This window comes from Choloepus didactylus, chromosome 7 (genome assembly GCF_015220235.1).
Source record: "Choloepus didactylus isolate mChoDid1 chromosome 7, mChoDid1.pri, whole genome shotgun sequence".
Classification (NCBI taxonomy): Eukaryota; Metazoa; Chordata; class Mammalia; order Pilosa; family Megalonychidae; genus Choloepus; species Choloepus didactylus.
Genome location: NC_051313.1, coordinates 118267977 through 118295766, shown reverse-complemented (window position 1 = coordinate 118295766; position 27790 = coordinate 118267977). Strand labels below are relative to the sequence as shown.

Below are 27790 nucleotides of genomic sequence, written 5' to 3'. Positions count from 1 at the left end.
TACACCAATTGGGCCCCACAAGACTCACTCCCCCACTCACCAAAAAGGCTAAGCAGGGGAGATCTGGCTTGTGGAGAACAGGTGGCTCGTGGATGCCACCTGCTGGTTAGTTAGAGAAAGTGTACTCCACGAAGCTGTATATCTGATAAATTAGAGATAAGGACTTCAACTGGTCTACAAACCCTAAAAGAACCCTATCAAGTTCAGCAAATGCCACGAGGCCAAAAACAACAGAAAATTATAAAGCATATGAAAAAACCAGACGATATGGATAACCCAAGCCCAAGCACCCAAATCAAAAGACCAGAAGAGACACAGCACCTAGAGCAGCTACTCAAAGAACTAAAGATGAACAATGAGACCATAGTACGGGATATGAAGGAAATCAAGAAGACCCTAGAAGAGCATAAAGAAGACATTGCAAGACTAAATAAAAAAATGGATGATCTTATGGAAATTAAAGAAACTGTTGACCAAATTAAAAAGATTCTGGACACTCATAGTACAAGACTAGAGGAAGTTGAACAACGAATCAGTGACCTGGAAGATGACAGAATGGAAATGAAAGCATAAAAGAAAGAATGGGGAAAAAAATTGAAAAACTCGAAATGGACCTCAGGGATATGATAGATAATATGAAACGTCCGAATATAAGACTCATTGGTGTCCCAGAAGGGGAAGAAAAGGGTAAAGGTCTAGGAAGAGTATTCAAAGAAATTGTTGGGGAAAACTTCCCAAATCTTCTAAACAACATAAATACACAAATCATAAATGCTCAGCGAACTCCAAATAGAATAAATCCAAAAAAACCCACTCCGAGACATATACTGATCACACTGGCAAACATAGAAGAGAAGGAGCAAGTTCTGAAAGCAGCAAGAGAAAAGCAATTCACCACATACAAAGGAAACAGCATAAGACTAAGTAGTGACTACTCAGCGGCCACCATGGAGGCAAGAAGGCAGTGGCACGATATATTTAAAATTCTGAGTGAGAGGAATTTCCAGCCAAGAATACTTTATCCAGCAAAGCTCTCCTTCAAATTTGAGGGAGAGCTTAAATTTTTCACAGACAAACAAATGCTGAGAGAATTTGCTAACAAGAGACCTGCCCTACTGGAGATACTAAAGGGAGCCCTACAGACAGAGAAACAAAGACAGGACAGAGAGACTTGGAGAAAGGTTCAGTACTAAAGAGATTCGGTATGGGTACAATAAAGGATATTAATAGAGAGAGGGAAAAATATGGCAAACATAATCCAAAGGATAAGATGGCCGATTCAAGAAATGCCTTCACGGTTTTAACGTTGAATGTAAATGGATTAAACTCCCCAATTAAAAGATATAGATTCGCAGAATGGATCAAAAAAAATGAACCATCAATATGTTGCATACAAGAGACTCATCTTAGACACAGGGACACAAAGAAACTGAAAGTGAAAGGATGGAAAAAAATATTTCATGCAAGCTACAGCCAAAAGAAAGCAGGTGTAGCAATATTAATCTCAGATAAAATAGACTTCAAATGCAGGGATGTTTTGAGAGACAAAGAAGGCCACTACATACTAATAAAAGGGGCAATTCAGCAAGAAGAAATAACAATCGTAAATGTCTATGCACCCAATCAAGGTGCCACAAAATACATGAGAGAAACATTGGCAGAACTAAAGGAAGCAATTGATGTTTCCACAATAATTGTGGGAGACTTCAACACATCACTCTCTCCTATAGATAGATCAACCAGACAGAAGACCAATAAGGAAATTGAAAACCTAAACAATCTGATAAATGAATTAGATTTAACAGACATCTACAGGACATTACATCCCAAATCAGCAGGATACACATACTTTTCTAGTGCTCATGGAACTTTCTCCAGAATAGATCATATGCTGGGACATAAAACAAGCCTCAATAAATTTAAAAAGATTGAAATTATTCAAAGGACATTCTCTGACCACAATGGAATACAATTAGAAGTCAATAACCATCAGAGACTTAGAAAATTCACAAATACCTGGAGGTTAAACAACACACTCCTAAACAATCAGTGGGTTAAAGAAGAAACAGCAAGAGAAATTGCTAAATATATAGAGACGAATGAAAATGAGAACACAACATACCAAAACCTATGGGATGCAGCAAAAGCAGTGCTAAGGGGGAAATTTATAGCACTAAATGCATATATTAAAAAGGAAGAAAGAGCCAAAATCAAAGAACTAATGGATCAACTGAAGAAGCTAGAAAATGAACAGCAAACCAATCCTAAACCAAGTAGAAGAAAAGAAATAACAAGGATTAAAGCAGAAATAAATGACATAGAGAACAAAAAAACAATAGAGAGGATAAATATCACCAAAAGTTGGTTCTTTGAGAAGATCAACAAGATTGACAAGCCCCTAGCTAGACTGACAAAATCAAAAAGAGAGAAGACCCATATAAACAAAATAATGAATGAAAAAGGTGACATAACTGCAGATCCTGAAGAAATTAAAAAAATTATAAGAGGATATTATGAACAACTGTATGGCAACAAACTGGATAATGTAGAAGAAATGGACAATTTCCTGGAAACATATGAACAACCTAGACTGACCAGAGAAGAAATAGAAGACCTCAACCAACCCATCACAAGCAAAGAGATCCAATCAGTCATCAAAAATCTTCCCACAAATAAATGCCCAGGGCCAGATGGCTTCACAGGGGAATTCTACCAAACTTTCCAGAAAGAACTGACACCAATCTTACTCAAACTCTTTCAAAACATTGAAAAAAATGGAACACTACCTAACTCATTTTATGAAGCTAACATCAATCTAATACCAAAACCAGGCAAAGATGCTACAAAAAAGGAAAACTACCGGCCAATCTCCCTAATGAATATAGATGCAAAAATCCTCAACAAAATACTTGCAAATCGAATCCAAAGACACATTAAAAAAATCATACACCATGACCAAGTGGGGTTCATTCCAGGCATGCAAGGATGGTTCAACATAAGAAAAACAATCAATGTATTACAACACATTAAAAACTCGAAAGGGAAAAATCAATTGATCATCTCAATAGATGCTGAAAAAGCATTTGACAAAATCCAACATCCCTTTTTGATAAAAACACTTCAAAAGGTAGGAATTGAAGGAAACTTCCTCAACATGATAAAGAGCATATATGAAAAAACCCACAGCCAGCATAGTACTCAATGGTGAGAGACTGAAAGCCTTCCCTCTAAGATCAGGAACAAGACAAGGATGCCCGCTGTCACCACTGTTATTCAACATTGTGCTGGAAGTGCTAGCCAGGGCAATCCGGCAAGACAAAGAAATAAAAGGCATCCAAATTGGAAAAGAAGAAGTAAAACTGTCATTGTTTGCAGATGATATGATCTTATATCTAGAAAACCCTGAGAAATCAACGATACACCTACTAGAGCTAATAAACAAATTTAGCAAAGTAGCGGGATAGAAGATTAATGCACATAAGTCAGTAATGTTTCTATATGCTAGAAATGAACAAACTGAAGAGACACTCAAGAAAAAGATACCATTTTCAATAGCAACTAAAAAATCAAGTACCTAGGAATAAACTTAACCAAAGATGTAAAAGACCTATACAAAGAAAACTACATAACTCTACGAAAAGAAATAGAAGGGGACCTTAAAAGATGGAAAAATATTCCATGTTCATGGATAGGAAGGCTAAATGTCATTAAGATGTCAATTCTACCCAAACTCATCTACAGATTCAATGCAATCCCAATCAAAATTCCAACAACCTACTTTGCAGACTTGGAAAAGCTAGTTATCAAATTTATTTGGAAAGGGAAGATGCCTCGAATTGCTAAAGACACTCTAAAAAAGAAAAACGAAGTGGGAGGACTTACACTCCCTGACTTTGAAGCTTATTATAAAGCCACAGTTGCCAAAACAGCATGGTACTGGCACAAAGATAGACATATAGATCAATGGAATCGAATTGAGAATTCAGAGATAGACCCTCAGATCTATGGCCGACTGATCTTTGATAAGGCCCCCAAAGTCACCGAACTGAGCCATAATGGTCTTTTCAACAAATGGGGCTGGGAGAGTTGGATATCCATATCCAAAAGAATGAAAGAGGACCCCTACCTCACCCCCTACACAAAAATTAACTCAAAATGGACCAAAGATCTCAATATAAAAGAAAGTACCATAAAACTCCTAGAAGATAATGTAGGAAAACATCTTCAAGACCTTGTATTAGGAGGCCACTTCCTAGACTTTACACCCAAAGCACAAGCAACAAAAGAGAAAACAGATAAATGGGAACTCCTCAAGCTTAGAAGTTTCTGCACCTCAAAGGAATTTCTCAAAAAGGTAAAGAGGCAGCCAACTCAATGGGAAAAAATTTTTGGAAACCATGTATCTGACAAAAGACTGATATCTTGCATATACAAAGAAATCCTACAACTCAATGACCATAGTACAGACAGCCCAATTATAAAATGGGCAAAAGATATGAAAAGACAGTTCTCTGAAGAGGAAATACAAATGGCCAAGAAAGACATGAAAAAATGTTCAGCTTCACTAGCTATTAGAGAGATGCAAATTAAGACCACAATGAGATACCATCTAACACCGGTTAGAATGGCTGCCATTAAACAAACAGGAAACTACAAATGCTGGAGGGGATGTGGAGAAATTGGAACTCTTATTCATTGTTGGTGGGACTGTATAATGGTTCAGCCACTCTGGAAGTCAGTCTGGCGGTTCCTTAGAAAACTAGATATAGAGCTACCATTCGATCCAGCGATTGCACTTCTCGGTATATACCCGGAAGATCGGAAAGCAGTGACACGAACAGATATCTGCACGCCAATGTTCATAGCAGCATTATTCACAATTGCCAAGAGATGGAAACAACCCAAATGTCCTTCAACAGATGAGTGGATAAATAAAATGTGGTATATACACACGATGGAATACTACGCGGCAGTAAGAAGGAACGATCTGGTGAAACATATGACAACATGGATGAACCTTGAAGACATAATGCTGAGCGAAATAAGCCAGGCACAAAAAGAGAAATATTATATGCTACCACTAATGTGAACTTTGAAAAATGTAAAACAAATGGTTTATAATGTAGAATGTAGGGGAACTAGCAGTAGAGAGCAATTAAGGAAGGGGGAACAATAATCCAAGAAGAACAGATAAGCTATTTAACGTTCTGGGGATGCCCAGAAATGACTATGGTCTGTTAATTTCTGATGGATGTAGTAGGAACAAGTTCACTGAAATGTTGCTATATTAGGTAACTTTCTTGGGGTAAAGTAGGAACATGTTGGAAGTTAAGCAGTTATCTTAGGTTAGTTGTCTTTTTCTTACTCCCTTGTTATGGTCTCTTTGAAATGTTCTTTTATTGTATGTTTGTTTTCTTTTTAACTTTTTTTTTTCATACAGTTGATTTAAAAAAGAAGGGAAAGTTAAAAAAAAAAAAAAAAGGAAAAAGACAAACAAGGAAAAAAAAAAAAAAAGATGTAGTGCCCCCTTGAGGAGCCTGTGGAGAATGCAGGGGTATTCGCCTACCCCACCTCCATGGTTGCTAACATGACCACAGACATAGGGGACTGGTGGTTTGATGGGTTGAGCCCTCTACCATAAGTTTTACCCTTGGGAAGACGGTTGCTGCAAAGGAGAGGCTAGGCCTCCCTGTATTTGTGCCTAAGGGTCTCCTCCTGAATGCCTCTTTGTTGCTCAGATGTGGCCCTCTCTCTCTGGCTAAGCCAACTTGAAAGGTGAAATCACTGCCCTCCCCCCTACGTGGGATCAGACACCCAGGGAAGTGAATCTCCCTGGCAACGTGGAATATGACTCCCGGGGAGGAATGTAGACCCGGCATCGTGGGATGGAGAACATCTTCTTGACCAAAAGGGGGATGTGAAAGGAAATGAAATAAGCTTCAGTGGCAGAGAGACTCCAAAACGAGCCGAGAGATCACTCTGGTGGGCACTCTTACGCACACTTTAGACAACCTTTTTTAGGTTCTAAAGAATTGGGGTAGCTGGTGGTGGATACCTGAAACTATTAAACTACAACCCAGAACCCATGAATCTCGAAGACAGATGTATAAAAATGTAGCTTATGAGGGGTGACAGTGGGATTGGGAATGCCATAAGGACCAAACTCCACTTTGTCTAGTTTATGGATGGATGTGTAGAAAAGTAGGGGAAGCAAACAAACAGACAAAGGTACCCAGTGTTCTTTTTTACTTCAATTGCTCTTTTTCACTCTAATTATTATTCTTGTTATTTTTGTGTGTGTGCTAATGAAGGTGTCAGGGATTGATTTAGGTGATGAATGTACAACTATGTAATGGTACTGTAAACAATCGAAAGTACAATTTGTTTTGTATGACTGCGTGGTATGTGAATATATCTCAATAAAATGATGATTAAAAAAAAAAATGATCCTCAATATGCTTAAGGAGATAAAAGAAAACACAGAGAAAGAACTGAAGGATATCAGAAAAACAATGAATGATCAATATGAGAATCTCATTAAAAAGACAGAAATTTAAACAAGGAACCAAACAGAAATACTAGAATTGAAAACCACAGTAACTGAAATGAAAAATTCCCTGGAGGATTTCAACAGCAAGTTTGATCTGGCAGAAGAAAAAATCACAAACTCAAAGGGAAGACAATTGAAATGATTCAGGCTAAAGAAGCAAAAATTTTTAAAAATGAAAACAGTGAGCAGAGCCTAAGAGACCTGTGGGACACCATCAAGTGTAGCTATATATGCATTACTGATGTCCCAGAAAGAGAAAAGAGTTAGAAAGGGGCAGAAGAATATTCAAAGAAATAATGGCAGGAAACTTCCCAAACTTAACGAAGACATAAATATGCACATTCAAGAAGCCCAAGTAACCCCAAGTAGGATAAACTCAAAGCAAACCACACACATACAAAGTAGTCAAGCTGTCAAATGCCAAGGACAAGAAGAGAGTTCTGAAACCTGCAAGAGGAAAGCAACATGTTATGTACAAAGGAGTCCTAAAAAGATTAAATGCTGATTTCTCCATCAGAAACCATGAAGACAAGAAGGCAGTGGGTAGAACTATTTAAAGTGCTGAAAGAAAACTATTGCCAACTAAGAATTTTATGTCTGGCAAGACTCTCTTTTTAAAATGAGAGGGAGATTAAGACATTCCCAGATAAACAAGAGCTGAGGAACTTCATCGCCATTAGTTCTACCCTACAAGAAAATGATAAAGGAAGTTCTTCAGACCGAATGGGAAGGATACCAGACAATGGATTGAAGTGGAATAAAGAAATAAAGACAAAGATAACCATATAGATATTTATAAATGACAGTAATATTGTATTGTATTATTTAGTATGTAACTCCACTTTTTACTTCTTACAGGTTCTAAAATGCAAATGCATAAAAAGTAATGATAAATCTATGGTTTTGGATACAAAGCATATAAAGATATGATTTTTTAAAAACACAACAAAAAGGTGGGAGGAGAGAGGGGTATAAGTACAATGTATATGTATGTAGGCTATTGAAGTTAAGATGATGTCAAATCAAATGTGACTGTTATAGATCTAGGATGTTAATTTTAAGCCCCATGGTAACCATAAAGAAAATATATGAAAAATATATACAGAAAGAAATGATAAGGGACTCAATATGATACAATACAAAAAATCAAATAAATGTGAAAACACACATTAACGCAACAATTGAGGGATTAAAAAAAAAGTATAAGACCCACAAAATACCAAATACCAAAATGACAGAAATCCTGTATTATCACTAGTCACTTTAAATGTAAATGGATTAAACTCACCAAGCAAAAGGCAGAAATTGGTAGAACAGATAAAAAGACATGACCAGTGTTTTAGTTTCCTAGGCTGCCTAATGCAGATACCATGAAATGGGTTGGCTTTAAACCATGGAAATTTATTAATGTAAAGTTTGAGGCCATGAGAATGTCCAAATCAAGACATCATCAAGGTGATAGTTTCTTCCTGAAGACCAGCTACTGGTGATCCCTGACACCTGTGCCACATGGCAAGACACATGGCAGCATCTGCTGGTCTCTCCCTTCTCTTCTGTGTTCTGTTGATTTCAGCTTCTTGCTCTTGTGGCTTTCTCTATCTTTGAATTTCATTCTCTTATAAAGGGCTCCTGTAAGAGGCTTAAGACCCATTCTGAGCCATGCCTTAACTGAAGTAACCTCATCAAAAGGTCCTACTTAGAATAAGTTTACATCCATAGGAATGGATTAGCTTTAAGAACATGATTTTCTGGGGTACTTACAGTTCCAAACCACCAAAACCCAATCCTATGCTGTTTACAAGAGACTCACCTTAAATTCAAAGACACAAGTAGGTCGAAAGAGAATGGATGGGGAAAAAATATGACATGCAAATATTAACCAAGAGAGAGCTGGCATAGTTGTGCTAATATCAGATAAAAAAGACTGAGTCAAAAACTGTTAAGAGAGACAAAGAAGTCACTATATACTGACAAAAAGTTCTCTTCAACAAGGAGGCATAGCAATCATAAATATATATGCACCTAACAGCAGAGCCCCAATGTATATGAAGCAATAATTGACAGATTTCAAGGGAGAAATAGATGGTTGTACGTTAATAGTAGGATACTTCAATACACCACTTTCATTAATGGATAGACCACCTAGAGAGAAGATCAATAAGGAAATAGAAGACTTGAGCAACTAGACCTAACAGACATATATAGAACCTTTCACCCAATAGCAGTAGAGGAAACATTCTTCTCTAGTGCACATGGATCATTCTCCAGAACAAAAAATATGTTAGGGTACAAAGTGAATCTCAATAAATTAAAAAATAATGAAATCATGCAATGTATCTTCTCCAAACACAATGGAGTGAAGCTAGAAATCAATAATGGAGAAAGAACTGAAAATTCACGAATATGTGGATATTAAATGGCACGCACATAAACAAGTGGGTCACAGAATAAATTATAAGGGAAATTAGGAAAAATCATGAGGCGAATGAAAATGAAAACACAACATACCAAAACTTATGGGAGACAACAAAGGCAGTACTGAGAAGAAAATTTATATCTCTAAGGCTTACATTAAAAAAGAAGAAACATCTCATATCAAGGACTTAACCTCACAACTGGAGGATCTAGAAGAACAACAAACTCAAGCCAAAGTGAGCACAAGGAAGAAGATACCAAAAGATTAGAGTGGAGATAAATGAAATAGAGAATTTTTTAAAAATAGAGAATCAATGAAACCAAAAGTTAGTTCTTTGAAATAATCAATAAAACCAACAAACCTTTAGCTAGACTGACCAAGAAAAATGGAGAAAGGAAGCAAATAATTAAAATATGAAATGAAAAGAGTGACATATTACCAACCACACAGATTAAATGGATTGTATGAACAATTGTATACCAACAAATTAGATAACCTAGATGAAATGGAGAAATTCCTACAAACACACAAACTCCCTACATTGGCTGAAGAAGAAACAGAAGATTTCAACATACAAATAACAAGTAAAGAGATTGAATCAGTAATTAAAACCTCCCAACAAAGAAAAGCCCAGGATCAGATGGCTTCACTGGTAAATTTTACCAAATATTCCAAGAAGTAACACCAATCCTGCTAAAAGTTTTCCAAAAAATTGAAGAGGAGGGAACACTTTCTAACTCTTTTTATGAGGCTTCATCCTAATACCAAGGCCAGATAAAGATACACCAAGGAAAGAATATTAGAGACTAACATCCCTTATGAAAACAGATGCAAAAATCCTCAGCAATATACTAGCAAACCATATCCAAAGTACATTAAAAGAACTTTACACCATGATTAAGTGGGATTTATTCGAAGTATGTAAGGGTAGTTCAACATAAGAAAATCAATTACTGTAATACATCACTTTAATAGAACCACATGATCATATCAATTGACTCAGAAAAGACATTTGACAAAATCTAGCACCCTTCTTGATACAAACACTTAGAAAACTAGAAATAGAAGGAAACTTCATCAGCATGGTAAAGAGCACATATGAAAAACCTACAGCTAACATCGTACTCAACAGTGAAAGATGGAAAGCTTTCGCTCTAAGATCTAGAGCAAAACAAGGATGCCCACTGTCACCACTGTTATTCAACAATGTACGAGAAGTTCTAGCCAGAGCACTTAGGCAAGAAAATGAAGTAAAAGGCATCCAAATTGGAATGGAAGAAGTAAAACTCTCCCTGTTTCCAGATGATATGATCTATATAGAAAATCCTGAAAAATCCACAACAAAGCTACTAGATCTAATAAATTCAGAAAAGTGGTGGGGTGCAAGATCAACATCCCCAAATCAGTGTTTCTGTATACTAATCATGAACAGTCTGAAGAGGAAATAAAAATATAATTCCATTTACAATACCACCTAAAAGAATCAAATATCTAGGAATAAGTCTTATTAAGGATATATAGGATTTATACATAAGAAAATATAAAACATTGCTAAAAACAAGTCAAAGAAGACCTATGTAAATGGAACAACTTCTGTGTTCATGCATTGAAAGATGTCAAGATGTCATTTCTACCCAGAGCAACTTACAGATACAAGGCAATCTCAACCAAATTTCCAACAGCCTTCTTTGCAGAAATGGAAAAGCCAGTCATCAAATTCATATGGAAAGCTAAGAGGCCCCAAATAGCCAAAGCCATCTTGAAAAGGAAAAGTTGAAGTACTCAAAATTCATGATTTTAAAACTTATTACAAAGCTATAGTAATCAAAACAGCATGGTGCTGGCACAAGAACAGTCATATAGACTAATGGGAGAGGATTAAGAGATCAGAAATAAACCCTCACAGGTGTGGCCAATTGATTTTTGATAAGAGTGCTAGGTGCACTCAGTGGGAAATGTATAGTCTCTTCAAAAGATGGTTTGGGGAAATCTGGATATCCACACGCAAAAGAATGAAAGTGGACCCCTATCTTGTAATATTACAAAATTAACTCAAATTGGATCAATGACCTAAATATAAGAATGAAAACTATAAAACTCCTAGAAGAAAAATAGAGGAACATTTTCAAGACCTAGTATTAGGCAATGGATTCTTAGACTTCACAGCAAAAGCACAAGCAACGAAATTAAAAATAGATAAACTGATTTCATCAAAATTAAAAACTTTTTTGCATCAAAGGGCTTTATGAAGTGAAAAGAAAACCAACAGAATGGGAGAAAGTATTTAGAAATTATATGTCTGACAAAGGTTTAAATATCGAGAATATATAAAGAATTCCTATTTCTCAACAACAAAAAGACAAACAACCCAATTTTTAAAAATGGACAAAGGACTTGAATAAGACATTTCTCCAAAGAAGATATGTAAATGGTCAATAAGCCAATACAAAGATACTCAAGATCATTAGCCATTAGGGAAATGAGATACCAATTCACTCCCACTAGTATGGCTGTTGTGTTTGTTTGTTTTTTTTTTTAAAGGAGGTGGGGCGGGAAGGAAAAGAAATATTGGCTAGGACATGGAGAAATAAGAACCTTTGTGCATTGTTGGTTGGAATGTAAAATGATACAACTGCTTTGGAAAACACTTTGATGGTACTTCAAAAAGTTAAACATAAAATTACCATATTATTTGGTTATTCCATTCCTGGGTATATACCTAAAAGAATTGAAAGCAAGGACTTGGACAGATATCTGATTTGCACACCAATGTTCATAGCAGCATTATTCACAATGGCCAAAAGTGGAAGCAACCCAAATGTCCTTCAGCAGAATAAGCAAAATGTGGAAGACATGGCAATATTATTCAGCCATGCCATAAAAGGAATAAAGTTCTGATACATGCTACAACATGAATGAGCCTTGAAAGCTGTACGCTAAGTGAAATAAGCCAGATTAAAAAGGATAAATATCATATGATTCCACTTAGATGAAATATCTGCAATAGGAAAGTTCATAGACAGAAAGTAGATTAGAGGTTACCAGGAGCTGGAGGGAGAGGGAATGGGGAGTTATTGCTTAATGGGGACAGAGTTTCTGTTTTGGGTGATGGAAAAGTTTTGGTAATGCATGGTGGTAATCTTTCACAACCTTGTAAATGTAATTAATGCCACTGACTCATACACTTTCCAGTGATTATAATGGCAAATTTTATGTTCTATATATGTTACCACAATAAAAAAAATTAGAAATTTATCAATGTCCTGATAAGGAGAGAGTGGGACCTCAAGACTGGGATGGAGATACCTGGGTGGATGTGCTTGAGAACCTTCAACTCCAGATTCCCGTGAACTCTCTGGACTTAAAGTAGCCCATTTCCCCTTGTTAGAGGATAACAACCTCCCTGTGTTCGAGGACAAGTGGAGGCTACATCTGAGGTAGATGCTTACAAGGTGATACTCAAGATTTGCCCTCAACTTTCTTCATAGCTTCTGAACCAACAGTTTGGAACATTTATCACTGTAGCCTTGGATCATTTCTCATTGTAGCCTAACAGGAAATAACCCACTTTGAGAGAACAGGAATTAGTCACCAAAAGAGCTGTAGGATCTGGCTAATAGGTATCAAGGATAACTGGGCAAATATGCCTGGCAATGAATCTTGAGGGTCCTGAACAAAGAGAGCTGGAATATAAGGCTGAATAAGGAACAGTATATTGATGTTCTAGTTTGCTAATGCTGCCGGAATGCAAAACACCAGAAATGGATTGGCTTTTATAAAAGGGGGTTTATTTGTTTACACAGTGTGCCAGTTTGAATGTATTATGTTCCCCCAAATGCCATTATCTTTGATGTAATCTTGTGTCGGCAGACCTATCAGTGTTAATTAGACTGTAATTCCTTGAGTGTTTCCATGGAGATGTGCCCCACCCAACTGTGGGTGATGACTCTGATTGGATAATTTCCATGGAGGTGTTGGCCTTCCCATTCAGGGTGGGTCTGAATTAAATTACTGGAGCACTATATAAGCTCAGACAGAAGGAGCAAGCTTGCTACAGCCAAGAGGGACACTTTGAAGAAAGCACAGGAGCTGCAGATGAGAGACATTTTGAAGAGGGCCGTTGGAAGCAGACTCTTGCTCCAGAGAAGCTAAGAGTACAAGTACCTCAAGTGCAACTAAGAATGACATTTTTGAGGAACTGCAGCCTAGAGAGGAACGTCCTGGGAGAAAGCCATTTTGAAAGCAGAACTTTGGAGCAGATGCCAGCCCCATGCCTTCCCAGCTAACAGAGGTCTTCTGGACACCATTGGCCATCCTCCAGTAAAGGTACCCAGTTGTTGATGCATTACCTTGGACATTATGGCCTTAAGACTGTAACTGTGTAACCAAATAAACCCCCTTTTATAAAAGCCAATCCATCTCTGGTGTTTTACATTCCAGCAGCATTAGCAAACTAGAACACACAGTTACAGTTTTAAGGCCATAAAGTGTCCAAAGTAACACATCAACAATCGGGTACCTTCACTGGAGGATGGCCAATGGCATCCGGAAAACCTCTGTTAGCTGGGAAGGCATGTGGCTGGCGTCTGCTCCAAAGTTCTACTTTCAAAATGGCTTTCTCCCAGGACGTTCCTCTCTAAGCTTCAGCTCCTCAAAAATGTCACTCTCAGTTGCTCTTGGGGCATTTGTCCTCTCTAGCTTCTTTGGAGCAACAGTCTGCTTTCAAAGGCCATCTCCAAAATGTCTCTGTAAGCTGAAGCTCCTCTCTCAGTTCCAGTGCATTCCTCAAAGTGTCCCCCTTGGCTGTAGCTCCTCTTCAAAATGTCATCTCAGCTGCACTTCAAAATGTCACTCACAGCTGCACTGAGTTTCTTCTGTTTGTCAGCTCATTTGTATGGCTCCAGTGATTTAATTTAGACCCACCCTGAATGGTTGGGGTAACATCTCCATGGAAATTATCCGATCAGAGTCATCACCCACAGTTGGGTGGGGTGCATCTCCACAGAAACACCCAAAGAATTACAATCTAATCAACACTGATACGTCTGCCCACATAAGATTACATCCAAGATAATGGTATTTGGGGGACATAATACATTCAAACTGGCATAATTGATAAAGGGATGCTTCCTGTGACTTAGAATTTAATGTCCTGACAAAGACACCTGGAACTGGTCCTAGTGCATCACTGAATTAATTCCTGGATGCGTAGAAAGATAATATCCCATATTAACAGGAGATGCTGGAACTGCTTTGGAAGAGTCGAAAGGCAGACATGCTAAAATGGATTTACTACTTAAGATCAGAGAACCCATATTCCCTGGGAGGGCCCAGAGGACACTCCTTCAGTAAAGCAATAAGAAAAGTGCTAGCGATGAGCATTGACGTTGTTGAGAATATCAGTAGTGGCTGCCTTTGAAAACTGAGGTTCACCATAGAAGAGGCTGATATGGAACTGGAATCCCTAGTATCAGTGGGGATGACAGGACTTTTAAAGAGTAGAGAATATAACTTATTGTCAGGAGCAAGGTGGACACAATTACCATAGTAGGCAGCAAAGTCAGAATGGCAGTCAGGGGGGTGAGATCCATAGGAATTTATGACAAAAGCTAATAGGTCATGGTATTCTTGTGCAAGACAGATGGAAAGCCAATTAGGGTATTGTTCAACTTATATAAGAATGGATGATCCAAAGGCTGAGTTTAGCTGCTGCAAAGGAAAATTGTGATCCCTCACTCAGTTCCTAGACCTGAGCCAGTTCTCAGACCTGGAGAATGAATTACCTTGAGGAAGGACTCTATGACTCTAGAAGTTCCCCAATCCTTCCCCAAAAGGACCAATGGCAATTTACTAAGATAACTATGCACAAGAAAAAGAGGAATACCTAGCTATTTCAAGAGCTATAGGGTTCAGGGTCTGAGCTGACACTAGTATCAGGATACCCAAAGTGACCATGGTTAAGTGGTATATAGAGGCTGGGAGGTAAATGGAGCTCAGGACCAAGTCTTTCTCACAGTGGGTCCAAAGGGTCTGTGGTCCCACTCTTTAGTAATGTCCCTATTTCCTGAAAGCATACTACGAATGGATATGTTTAGACTCTGGCAGAACCCTCACATTTGTTCCCTGACCTATGGAATAAGTCCCATAGTGGTAGCTTGTGCAGCTGGAGGTGGCTTATTTGGATGGATGGCTGAAACTAGTACTCAATAGTGGGGTAATTTGATGAAGATAAGATGCCAGAGTTTTCGTGGCTTGATGTGGAGGAAGAAATCCAAAGCCTTAGAAAGGAGACAGGAATATTGGATTGAATTTATCATGTATGGCTTGTATACCATCACCTAACTATATTCTAGGAAAGGCCCAGAAGACACTCCCTTTTTGCTACGGCATTGAGAACTACATCACTGAGGGGAGCACCTCCATCCTTGAAAAGGTCTGCGGTTGCTGTCTTTCGTAGGCCAATGTATAACTGTACAGGATGCCACCTTTAAGATGGACTCTCTGATTTCAGTGGGGATGCTGGGATCCCAGAGTGATAGGCCAAATTGAAGACAAGGTGGGTACATCAACCATAAAGGGCAGCAGGAATGATTCATAATCCAAATGCCTTGGCCTGCAAAGATTTTTAGTGGTAGCTAATTGATCATGTGTCCCTAGGAACGAAATAGATAACTAGACTACTAGAATATTGCTCAATCTATATAACAGGAAAAGCTAAATATTATACACACATATAAAATATTTATTATATAATATTTGTGCATACATTTTAAAAAATAACTTTTTACACAGCCAAATTAACACAGCTAACAATATGAGCAACCATTTCTTAATATTATCTAATATCCATTACAAATTCAAATTTTCCAAATTATCCAATAATGTCTGGTTTTCCAAATCAGATCCAATCCAGAACCACACACTGCATCAGTTTATTATGTCTCTTAGGCCTCTTTTAATTTCGAACAGCCCCTTTTTTTCGTGACACTGATTTCATGGAAAGTCAGGTCTTGTTGTCCTGTAGAATATCCCATCCCTGCGTCTGATTGCTTTCTTACAGTGCTGTTCATCATGTTCCTCCTTCTTCTAAAATTCCTATAAATTGTAAGTTAGATCCAAAGGCTTGATTGGATTCAGATCAAACATTATTGGCTAAAATACATCATGGGTGGTGCAATATTCATGTCAGGAGACAATAATATCTGGCTAATCCACCTGCTATCTGAGCATTCTTGTACAAAGTTCTATGCTAAAATTGTATCCTTTGTTTGGTTTTTGTATCCTTTGTTTGGTATCCTGGTTTGTTTCAGGTTTTTTGTAGATAGAGCTTCTGTGTGATGGATACCAAAGAGTTTACAATAAATGAGAGTCTGGGAAGAGTGTTGGAAAAATGCATGCTGTGGTTGGAGGGGCAGATACATTCAACTTCTAACTAGCAAGCATTGGGACCACTTGGAATATACCTGTGCATATGTAGGACAATTTTTCTAGAAATAGGTTGCCAGGTAGGAAGACATTGCATCTTCAACTTTACTTCTTACCTAATACCAAATTACTCTCCAGTTAGTCAATTTACACCTCTACCAGCAGCAGGCAGGGCATTTCTTTTCCCTAACTCTTGGTATTTTCAGGGTTATTTTTTACTTTTGCCAATATGATTATGTGAAATATCTTTTTTTAAAATTCCTGAGAGCATTTATTTCCATTTTCTTCCATTTTTTCTATTGGAAAGATCTTTGGTATGCATTCTTAAACATACTTTTAATAATATCTATATGCAATATTGTATCATGATACTTCTAATTTATCATGAAGTTATTTGCCATGTTTCAAAAACATAATTTCAAGTTCTATTATATTCTATTTAGTATATAGGACATTGTATATTTAATAACTCCCCTAGTATTAAGTATTTCTAATTTTGACCTATTTTATTCATCACATTACTGCCTTCCTTCCTTTCTTTTCATTCTTCCGTTTTGTTTTTCTCCCTCGTAAGGACCTCATGTCAAAGAAATTAACCATAATCCTTTGTTCATTATGCATTATAATTGATCCGCACTTGTTCATCTTTTATTGTATTACATTGTATTTGTTTTACATTTTGTTTGCATATTCATTTGCTTGTTTTTAATAGTCTTGTGAACATCCCATGACTATCTCCACCAGTTAGCTAAAACCTAAAATATTGATAATAACATGCTCTATCGTGGGTTTCTCCCCCCATCCCAGACAACGTTGCTGCCACATATTTCATGTGTTTAATTTTTAGCCCTACAAAATAAATACTAATATTATTATTAGTGTTAATTTGGATTTATCTATATTTAACCATTTTTTATCTTAACCATTTCTTCTTGCATCTTACGCATTCTTTGGGGATTATTTTCCTTCTTCCTCAAGTGTATTCTTTGGAAATTCTTTTAGAACACATTACTTGATTTTAAAACTTGTTCAGTTTTTGTCAATTTGGGAATATCTTTATTTGTCCTCTATTCATGAAAGATATTCTTGATGGATACACAGTTTTAGGTGAACAGCGGTTTTCTTTCAGCATTTTAAGATACGAGTCTTTGGTGGTCTAACTGCTATTGTTATTGTTGAGAATTCTGCTGTCATTATGACCACCCTTTAGGGACACCTTTCCTTTTTTTGTTGCTAAAAGATCTTATCTCGGTCCTTGATGGTATGTACCTCCTCCAATTCTTCAGTTACTCCTTCACTTGTCACGGTCTCAGAGGCTAGAAGGCTTGCTTCCACCTGGGGACAGTATCGTCTGGCTGGCCGGGTAATCTTTGGTGTTCCTTAGCTTTTCCATCACATGGCAATGCACTTGGCAGCATCTCCTTTTTTCTCTTCCAGGTTCCCTTGACTCATTATATATTTTAAAATTATTACACACATACTGACATTTCACCCCTAAATTCTTAAGTATTCATTTTATAAAAGTAAGAATATTTCCAGCACCCACTGTGATCAAGATGGCAGAGTAAGACGCTTCAGGGCTCTGTCCCCCCACAGAAGCTTTAAACAACCAGCAAAAACTGGCAGAAATATCTTTCTCAAAGCTCCAGAAAACAGTTAGACAGCATAACAGGATGAGTGCCAAATCAAGAACAGGGCTACTCATGCAGATCAATCTGCAAAGACTTGGACAGGTGTTTTCTTCTTTTTCTTCTCCTTCCCCTCACCTTCCCCTTCCCATTCACCCCCCCTTCTCCTCCTCCTTCTTTTGTTAGTGCATTCAAGGAAACTCTCACATACCAGGCACCTTACTCAAATTATCTTTACCCTTCATAAAAATTCAAAAGGGAGGTGATATTCCCGTTTTACAGAGCAAAACCTGCAATTGGGTCATTAATTTGTGGCTAGTTGCAGAATCCCAGTTACAACCCAGGTCTGAATAATTGTAAAGTCCATTCTCTTTCCAGTGCACCCCGTTGTCCCTCAGAACTGTTAATGGGGGGAAAACACCACCATTTGGGCCACATATGTATTTTTCCTGCTTTTAATTTTAATTCAGGCTAATTACCCCTGTGGATCATAAAAATGCCTTAAATAATTAATGAAGAAGGGAAAAGAATGCATAAGACTACAAAATAACTGCTTTTTAAGTAGAGAAATTTTGGTTCTTCCTTTTCTTTCATTTTTTTCCAATTTGGGATTTGGTTTATGCACAAAAAAAGGCAATTAATGAACAGCTTATTAATAAGAAACCCCTAGAGCTTCCAGAATCTAATGAAAATGTATCTGAGCTGAGCATTCCAAATACAGCAAAGCAAACCAGTGCAAATTTAATCCTTTAATAAGGAGCTTACAAATGTAGCCTCAACATAAACAATCTCATACCAGCAAACCAGGAAACATTAACGCTCTGGTGGCCTTACATTTCACTAGTCAATTATTTGTTATCCAGGCACAGACAGGTACTGGGATGTGCCCATTTGGAAAGTTAGGTTCCCGGCCAGCCCCTCCACACATGCTGGCCCTTTCTCACCTGTCAGGCTATTCCAAGATCATCTTCCAGAGACCAGCCAGGAATGTTTAATTTGTTTTAAATATTATTGGCATAAACTGCCTCTGGCATTTCGAGTAAGGGGATCCAGTTTTAATAAGGTTGATTCAATTCACTATTTAAAGCATATGGTATAAGTTTATTTAAAGTAGCAGTCTGGGTCTCTTGATTTCATCACTTTCCACAAAAAAAGTGAATGCTTGTTATTTGATATGACTTTAATATATGATCTTCATGGATTTGGCTCTAGGCTACATTTTATTATGAACTCTAAAAATATTTTTAACTTTGCATATATATCTGAAAATGAAAAGATGACATTGTTAATGTATTTAGCAAAAATAAGATGATGCTGATAATTTGAGGAGTCACTGGATGGTTAACTGTCTCCAACTAATTGGCCAGTTTTGCATTTTGGCTGTGAATTTACTTTCACCAGACTCTGTGAGGAGACTACCATTTCAAAAAAAAATACTGAAATTATAAAAGTATTTTATTTTTTCTGAAACAGCCTCATCATATAACCTGGATGGTATTGTCTGTAGGAAATGTGTATTGACTTTAACAAAACAAGTGATTTTAATACTGTGACAGCAATACAAGTAAAATATTTTTAAAATTCAATTTCTTAATCACCTCAATATGAACAATCACCTTTGCTTCCTATTTAGCTAGTGTTCCCCAAAAATAAACTTTTTTTGTTTTTACAGTTTCCACATACTGCTGAATGACTTATTGCCAATGAAAACATTCTTTCCACACTTGTCTTGCTAAGCCACTACCAGCTGCAGGGAAATGTCCATCCCAGTTGCTCTCACTTGCCTCTGAAGGGGCCAGAGCAAGGGTTTCTCTGAGCTCTAAACCCAGGATTTGAACTGTGGGCCCACATGCCTAATTTCACAAAGGACTACAGGTGTTTCTCCAGAGAGCTGTGCCCTGTACATATGCACAAGTATTGCCCAAGGATTCCCAGCTCCCCACATCCTACCCAATGCTGGGTATTACCCACTTTTCTAACATTTGACTCTCTAATTGGTATAGTTATTTCATCAATATGAGTTTTTCATTTTGATTAGTGTATTTATCTTTTCTAGAAGTTCAGCTTGGTTCTTTTTAAAATCTGTCATATCACTCTTTATAGATATTCCTGCAGGTGTATTCAACCTTGTCTTTTATTTCCTTAAAAAATAGTTATTTTATAGTCTATATGCGATATTTCCAATATCTGAAGTCTTCGCATGGAGCTGCCACTATACCATAGGGCAGGCACCTTTATGAAGTTAGAAAAAGTGGCCCTTCCTCAAATACTTTAAAACTGTTTATTTCTTAGAGAAGTTGAAGGATTACAGAAAAATCATGCAGAAAGTACAGAGTTCCCATATAACCCCCCTGTTCTGGTTTGCTAATGCTGCTGCTTTGCAAAACACCAGAAATGAATTGGCTTTTATAAAGGGGGTTTATTTGGTTACAAAGTTACAGTCTTAAGGCCATAAAGTGTCCAAGGTAAAGCATCAACAATAGGGTACCTTCACTAGAGGATGGTCTTTGGCGTCCAGAAAACGTCTGTTAGCTCGGAAGGCATGTGGCTGGCGTCCACTTGCTCCCAGGTTGCATTTCAAAACGGCATTCTCCAAAATGTTGCTCTTGGGGCATTTTATCCTCTCTTAACTGCAACTCCTCTTCAAAATGTCACTCTCAGTTGCTCTAGATCTGGGCCTGTGTGGCTCTTTTTAAAGAACTCCAATGATCCAATAAAGACCCACTCTGACTGGGTGGGGCAACACCTCCATAGAAATAATCCAGTGAAAGGTCTCACCCATAGTTGATTGAGTCACATCCCCGTGGAAACACTGAACCAAAGGGTTCTGACATAATCAACACTAATACATCTGCCCCCACAAGATTGCATCAAAGAACATGGCTTTTTCTAGGGGACATAATATATACAAACTGGTATACCCCCTCATTCAGTTTTCCCTATTATTAACACTTTCACTAGTGTGGTACTTTTGTTGCAATTGGTGAGATCAAGTATATTTTTAAAGTTGGACTATTATTACCAAACCTGACCCACTTTGCCTATGAGAACTTTCTAGAACTCTCGTCATCAGCCCTGGTGGCACACACATGCCCTCATGCTCTCACCCACTCACACAGTCCCTGAATGCTGGGGCACACAGCTGTTGGCAGCCATGATCTCTATGTACACCTGGCCCAAGGTGTCAGATTTGGAGTCTAGCAGTAAAGAAATCGGGCTGCTAGGGCAGTGGGCAGGAGCCTAATTTCCTTGTGCCCCTGGTTACCTTTGACTATAGGCTGGTCATTAGATTTGACAAATTGTTTTTGGGAATAATTTGAGGGTCAGGATGAAGGTAATTTTCTCCACGGAGGATTTGGGTTTGCTTCTATGTTCCGGTTTGCTAATGCTGCTGTTATGCAAAAACCAGAAATGGATTGGCTTTTATAAAGGGGATTTATTTGGTTACAAATTTATGGTCCTAAGGCCATAAAAGTGTCCAAACTAAGGCATCAACAAGAGGATACCTTCACTGAAGAATGGCTGATGGCGTCTGGAACACCTCTGTCAGCTGGGAAGGCATATGGCTGGCGTCTCCTGTTCCTTTTCTCCCAGATTGTGTTTCAAAATGACTTTCTCCAAAATGTCTCTGGGCTTGTCTCTCTTAGCTTCTTTGGAGCAAACTCTGGGCTAGCATCTGCAAACGTCCCCAAGCATCTCTAAGCATCATCTCCCAAGCATCTCTCCAAAAGTGTCTCTCAGCTGCTCTGAGCTCCTTCTGGTTGTAAGTTCTTTTCTAGGGCTCCAGTGATTTAAATAAGACCCACCTTGAATGAAATAAATTAATCAAAGTTCTCACCCACAGTTGATTGAGTTATATCTCCATGGAAATACTCAATCAAAAGATTAATGTCTGCCCTCACAAGATTGCATTAAAGAACATACTTTTGGGTGACGTAATAGATCTAAACCAGCACATTCTGCCAGGAGCCTGGGGCCCTGCCAGTGCTGGGTTATCCAAATTCAAGGCTTGGGGTTGCCTGGATAACCCAGGCAAATAGAACCAGGCTGAATTTTGGGTGGGTTGGTCCACTTCTGACTTATCCTCACCCCAAGCTTATGGGTGGTGGGGGGATGGGAGGAGAGTGCTGTCCTGTTAGACACCTGCCCACCTGGTGCAGACCCTAGCCTGAGATGTAGACCCCATCATCTCCAGAGGCCATCTGAAGGCGTGCTAGTTTGAATGTATTATGTCTCCCGAAGCGCCATTATCTTTGATGCATTCTTGTATGGGCAGATGTGTTGGTGTTGATTAGATTGTGATTCCTTGATTGAGTGTTTCCATGGAGATGTGACCCACCCAACTGTAGGTGATAACTCTGATTAGATAATTTCCATGGAGGTGTGGCCCCACCCATTCAGCATGGGCCTTATTAGTTTACTAGAGTACTATATAAGCTCAAACAGAAGGAGGGAGCTTGCTACAGCCAAGAGGGACACTTTGAAGAATGCACAGGAACTGAGAGAGGAGCTGCAGTTTACAGAGACATTTTGGAGATGGCATTTGGAAGCAGACTTTTGCTCCGGAGAAGCTAAGAGAGGACAAATGCCCCAAGAGCAACTGAGAGTGACATTTTGGAGAGAAGCTGCAGCCTAAAGAGGAACGTCCTGAGAGAAAGCCATTTTGGAACCAGAACTCCAGAGCAGACAGCAGCCACGTGCCTTCCCAGCTAACAGAGGTTTTCTGGTTGCCAATGGCCATCCTCCAGTGAAGGTACCCGATTGTTGATGCGTTACCTTGGACACTTGATGGCCTTAAGGCTGTAACTGTGTAACCAAATAACCCCCCTTTTATAAAAGCCAATCTGTTTCTGGTATTTTGCAAAAATGCAGCATTAGCAAACCGGAACGGAAGGCAGGTCCAGCCTCCCCTGATGGGTGCCCTTGGAGTGAGCAGCTTCTGAGTTCCTCCCTCCCTCAGTTCCTGTTGCCTCTACAGTGTGATGCTGTTCCATTTAGTTCCTTAAAGAGGATGTTTTGAGCATTTCATCCAGCTTCTTTAGTTGTTTTCAGTGGAAGGGTTGTTGGAGAGAGTTATCCTGCTATTACCAGAAAGAGGAAGTCCTGTTGTTTTAATTTGCATTTCTTTGATTAGCAAGGAATCTGAGTAGGTTTCTTCTTTTGTGAAATGCCTACTCATTCTCTGTGTCCTATTCTGCACTGGTTTCCTGCCTTTTTCTTGTTGATTTGCAGGTGTTCTTTAAATGCTCTACATGTTGTCAATTTTATATATTGCAGTATCTGTTCTTAGGCTATTACCTGTCCATTTACTTTATGGTATCCTTTATGAACAGAAATCCTTAATTTTGAAGCCAGCAAATTCAACATGTATTCTCTTCTAGAAGTTTTCAATTTTTCAACACCCTCCTTAATAACTGTGGTTCAGACAAACCCAGTTCTTCCAGTGTCATTGACTTGCACAGAGTTGAGTGGACTCTGATCTCCCTCTTTTGTTCGCTAAGCTTACATTTTCATTATCACAGCCTAGGTCTGCAGGGTTGGCGACCACACTACACTGCTGCTTCGTTCTTTAACTTGCAATAAAAACCACAAATCCCTTGTGTGTGCCAGTGTCAAGTTATGTACCCCTCATCCTGGGCTTGTGAAGTTAAATTTTAGACCCAAAGGCAGAATTCAGCTCCCTTTTATTTTCATCTTGATTCAGCCCACCGTTCCAGGCTGCTAAGTTATTTTTGGACCCTGATTCTGTCATCCAGTGCTTTGGCTGTCCCAGTTTTTTGCCACCTGAAACTTTGATAAATATGTCATTCATTTCCATGTCCAAGTAACTGATAAGAATGCTGAACAGGAGAGGACTGGGGCCAGAGCCCTAGACCATGTCCTTGGAGTCCTCTTTCAGGCAGACGTTCATACCGATCACACATGGGGTTCTCTGTCTGATGCACATAACAGCCAATCTATGACACTGGGGTTTCAAAAAGAGAAAGAGTTTATTGCTACGTGAAGCAAGGAAGAACAGATGGCCTGTTGGCCTAAAATCTGTCTTCCCAAACTTCAGTAACTCTGATAGTTTTATGGTATCAAAAGATGGGCAGACTTTAGGATTATGAGTATAATGGCTCGAGATGATGAAGTTCAAGATGATCTAATTATTGAGCAAGCACAGATTGATTACATGACCGGTCACAGACTGTATGTAAGAAAGTGGTGGCCTTAATATGAAGGTGTGAGTAATTTTTAGTATTATAATGAAGTATAGGTTATTTATAGGTCACGTATAGGTTAATGTTTAAGCTACTGTGCATGTCAGGTGGGCCAATTTGATTAGATCTAGCTTCATCTAGTAAGACAGTTTAGGAATTGGGTTAGTTCTGGGCATGACTCAAGTTCCTTCATTAATAAACATTAGGGAGTTGTCTTTGTGATCATAAGACTCTAAAGCTGTAAAACAGAATAAAGGGGTACCAGCAGGGGCCAGTCACCAGATCAAGACATCTGTGTTATCATTCAGTGGGTTTTAGTAATTTCAGGTATTTCCTTTTTGGCTATTCTACAATAAAATATAATATTCTGCTAGAAAGGAAGAAAAGGCATCTATATGAAGATTTAGTCACCTTATTGTTTGTTAATTCTTAGTTTCTCAGTTATAATACTGATTAATTAATGATACCATTCCACCAAGATTTGTGGATGAGCATCTAAATACCTGACCCTGGGCTAAGTGCTCAGAATACACAGGTGGCAAGTGAAATAATTTCTCTACCCACAGAGAGCCCACATTCTAGTGGAGGAAACAGATGCAATTAAATATGATATGAATAGATTGTAATAACTCATGCTCGTCCAGTGTTTTTGTCCACAAAGCACTGCCTCATGATTGTCTGTTCTGAGCCCTGCTTGGGATAGGCAGTCCACCAGGAATACATTCACTTAACCACAAACCACCCCACATTTCCCACGTTTTCCCTGGGGCCATTATCAGGAACTTAGTCACACCCATGTGCACCAGTAACTAGTGAAAATATTTCAAACAGGAAGGAGATCAGTCTGTTGTGAATTGTTCCTTATGCATTCATTCTATTCCCCTTTATGATTGCTTGTTAATTATCTGTTCACAGTTCACTGCCAGTTTCATTTGCAGCACTCCTTCAAGGATCTTTCTCTATGCTGGGATATAATTAATCAGGACCCAGAGACTTCAAGAAGATGCTCTCAGAGTCCTCATTTTTTTGGAGGCAGCAATTTCCCTTCATCCCCAGCAATCTGGGGAGCCTGTTAAAGCCCTCTCTTTGGTCCCACTCCTCCCACTCCACAGCTGGCAGGAGGAAATGTAGAGTGCAGTGTTCCTCCAACTGAGGCGGGTTCCTGTCCCATTAATGCATTATAAAATGAATTTAGTGGGTCATGACCAGCATTTCTTTTTAACTAAAACAGAATGACGAGAAAAGAAAAAAAAAAAAGCACTACAGGTGGTAAAGGTGCATTTTTTTTTTTAATTGTAGTAACATATTTTGCTGGTTTGGATGCATTATGGCCCCCATAACCCCATTATCTTTGATGCAGTCTTGTGAAGGCAGACATATTAGTGTTGATTAGGTTGGAACCTATTGATTGAGTGTTTCATGGAGCTGTGACTCAATCAACTGTGGGCAAGACTTTGATTGCATAATTTCCATGGAGGTGTTACCCCACCCATTTAGTGTGGGTCTGAATTAAATCACTGGAGCCATATAAATGAGCTGACAAACACAAGCAACTCAGAGCAGCTGAGAGTGACATTTTGAAGAGCAGCTGCAGCTAAGAGAGGACAAAATGCCCCAAGAGCAACATTTTGGAGAACGCCATTTTGAAACACAACCTGGGAGCAAGTGGATGCCAGCCACATGCCTTCCCAGCTAACAGAGGTTAGAGGTTCTCCGGATGCCAATGGCCTTTCTCCAGTGAAGGTACCCTATTGTTGTTGCCTTACCTTGGACACTTTATGGCCTTAAGACTGTAACTTTATAACCAAATAAACCCCCTTTATAAAAGCCAATCCATTTCTGGTGTTTTGCATTCTGGCAGCATTAGCAAACCAGAACACACACACATATATATATATATGTAACACAAAATATCCCATTTTTACTGTTTTACAAAATATCCCATTTTTACTTATATGTACAGTTCAGTGGAATTAATTACATTTGCAGTGTTGTGCTGCCATCACCATCATCTATTAGCAAAAGTTTTTCATCACCCTATACATAAACTCTAGGGTATATGTTGTTTTGTGAAACTTTCTATTATAAATTATATGTATGTGTACTGGGTTGTGATCTAAATGTATCTCTTACTGTGGGTCTTACTCAAATTAGTTTGGAAGCTACTGGCATAGTGATTTAACTCTACAGTCTTCAATCAGCTGGAAATGGGTTGGGTTGGCTAAGTTACCTTGGCCAAGTTCCTTAATCTCTCTAAGAGAATTTCCTTGCCAATAAAACAGAATTGTAATACCTACTTCATTCCGTTGCTATGAGAATTAAATGAAATAATAAGTACAAATTGCTTAGTTCAGCGCCTGAATTGTGTTCAGAAGATGCAGTTATTATTTTCTAGTTTTACAGATAGGCACACATGGCCTTGTTTCTTTCTCATTTCCAATGCTATTAATTTTGCTTCCTATTTTCTATTTTCAGCAGTTCGGAGAAGCAAGTCCATGGCTTTCTAGCAGTATTGGCTTATATGGATATTATCTCTCACATCTCAAAGGGTTTCAAGGCTCATAAACCAGCTTCTCCCGCGGTTTGATGCACCCGTGGCCTGCAGTTTGGGGGCGGATGAGCTGCTCCACGCGCCCCAGCCCGCCCCTCTGCTATCGGGGAGATCATCGGAAGATCGGCCTCCCTGGTCCTTTGGCTATAGGGAGGCAGGGGTGAGGGTTTTGATTTTAAAATTAGGCTCGCTCTCCTTCCTTTTCCTGAGGAAAGGAAACCTTTTTTCTGCCTATTCTTCCAGCCTTGTAAGTCCTTTCTCTCTTTACCTCGCCGGTTTGAGATGCTTCCTCCTGCCCAGACCCGTGTCTTGTCTTTTCCTTCCTCCCCGCACCCCTGGTCCTTGACCTTGGTTCTCTCACGTGGGGGTAGAGGTGCGCTCAGCCCACCGTCCCGCCTCGTGCCAGCGTGTTGTCCTCACTGTTCTCAGCCTGGGGATGCTCGAGTGACTCCCCCTCTCGATTTGGGGGGTTTGCCATCTGCAAGCTCCTCCCTGGGCCTGGATACCAGAGCCCCCCAGGTACCAGACTGGAGAGAGGCAGAGCCCGGGCGCCCGCTATGGTCTGTACACACCCAGTTCACTGCTGCTGGCAACAGCAGGCATCACTCATTCAACCCTCAATCATACATTCATCAAGTGCTGGAGAGGCCAAGATGACTAAGAAATGATCCCTACTTTCAAACAGCTTGGTCAAGTCCTGATGCCCTTAATCCCACCTTCTCAAAAAAGTCCATATTAAGCAGCAGATTGGGGGTGGGGGTGGGGAAACAGACCCCTAAGAAGTATCAGACAGTGGAAATTACCTATTATAAGCATAAAATTTAAATTCAAACATATAAAAGAGGTTATAGATTGGAAAATAGAATCAGGATCAAAGAAATTTGAAAGATGAAGCAAAGTTTGCTTTTAGAAGTGTCCTCTGAATCAGCAGGCAAGAAGGGGATTACTGTACTGGCTGGGGTGATTGATCCTGACTGTCAAGGGGAGATAGGACTGCAGTTACACAACAGAGGTAAA

The 27790-nt window shown here is 38.9% G+C and overlaps 1 protein-coding gene across 4 annotated transcripts in view; it reads left to right on the top strand.

Moving 5' to 3' along the window:
• The window catches only part of ZBTB9 (zinc finger and BTB domain containing 9), a 64899-nt gene that overhangs the window by 20239 nt on the left and 16870 nt on the right, over positions 1 to 27790 (top strand). The window contains exon 3 of one of the 4 annotated variants that reach the window (XM_037842734.1): positions 26698 to 26933. The exons of 2 other annotated variants lie outside the window; for them this stretch is intronic. The gene's annotated coding sequence lies outside the window, so the exon portion shown is untranslated. Of the gene's footprint in view, positions 1 to 15319; positions 15340 to 26697; positions 26934 to 27790 lie in introns of those variants that run through there. One more of the 4 variants, XM_037842736.1, reaches the window with a different exon arrangement.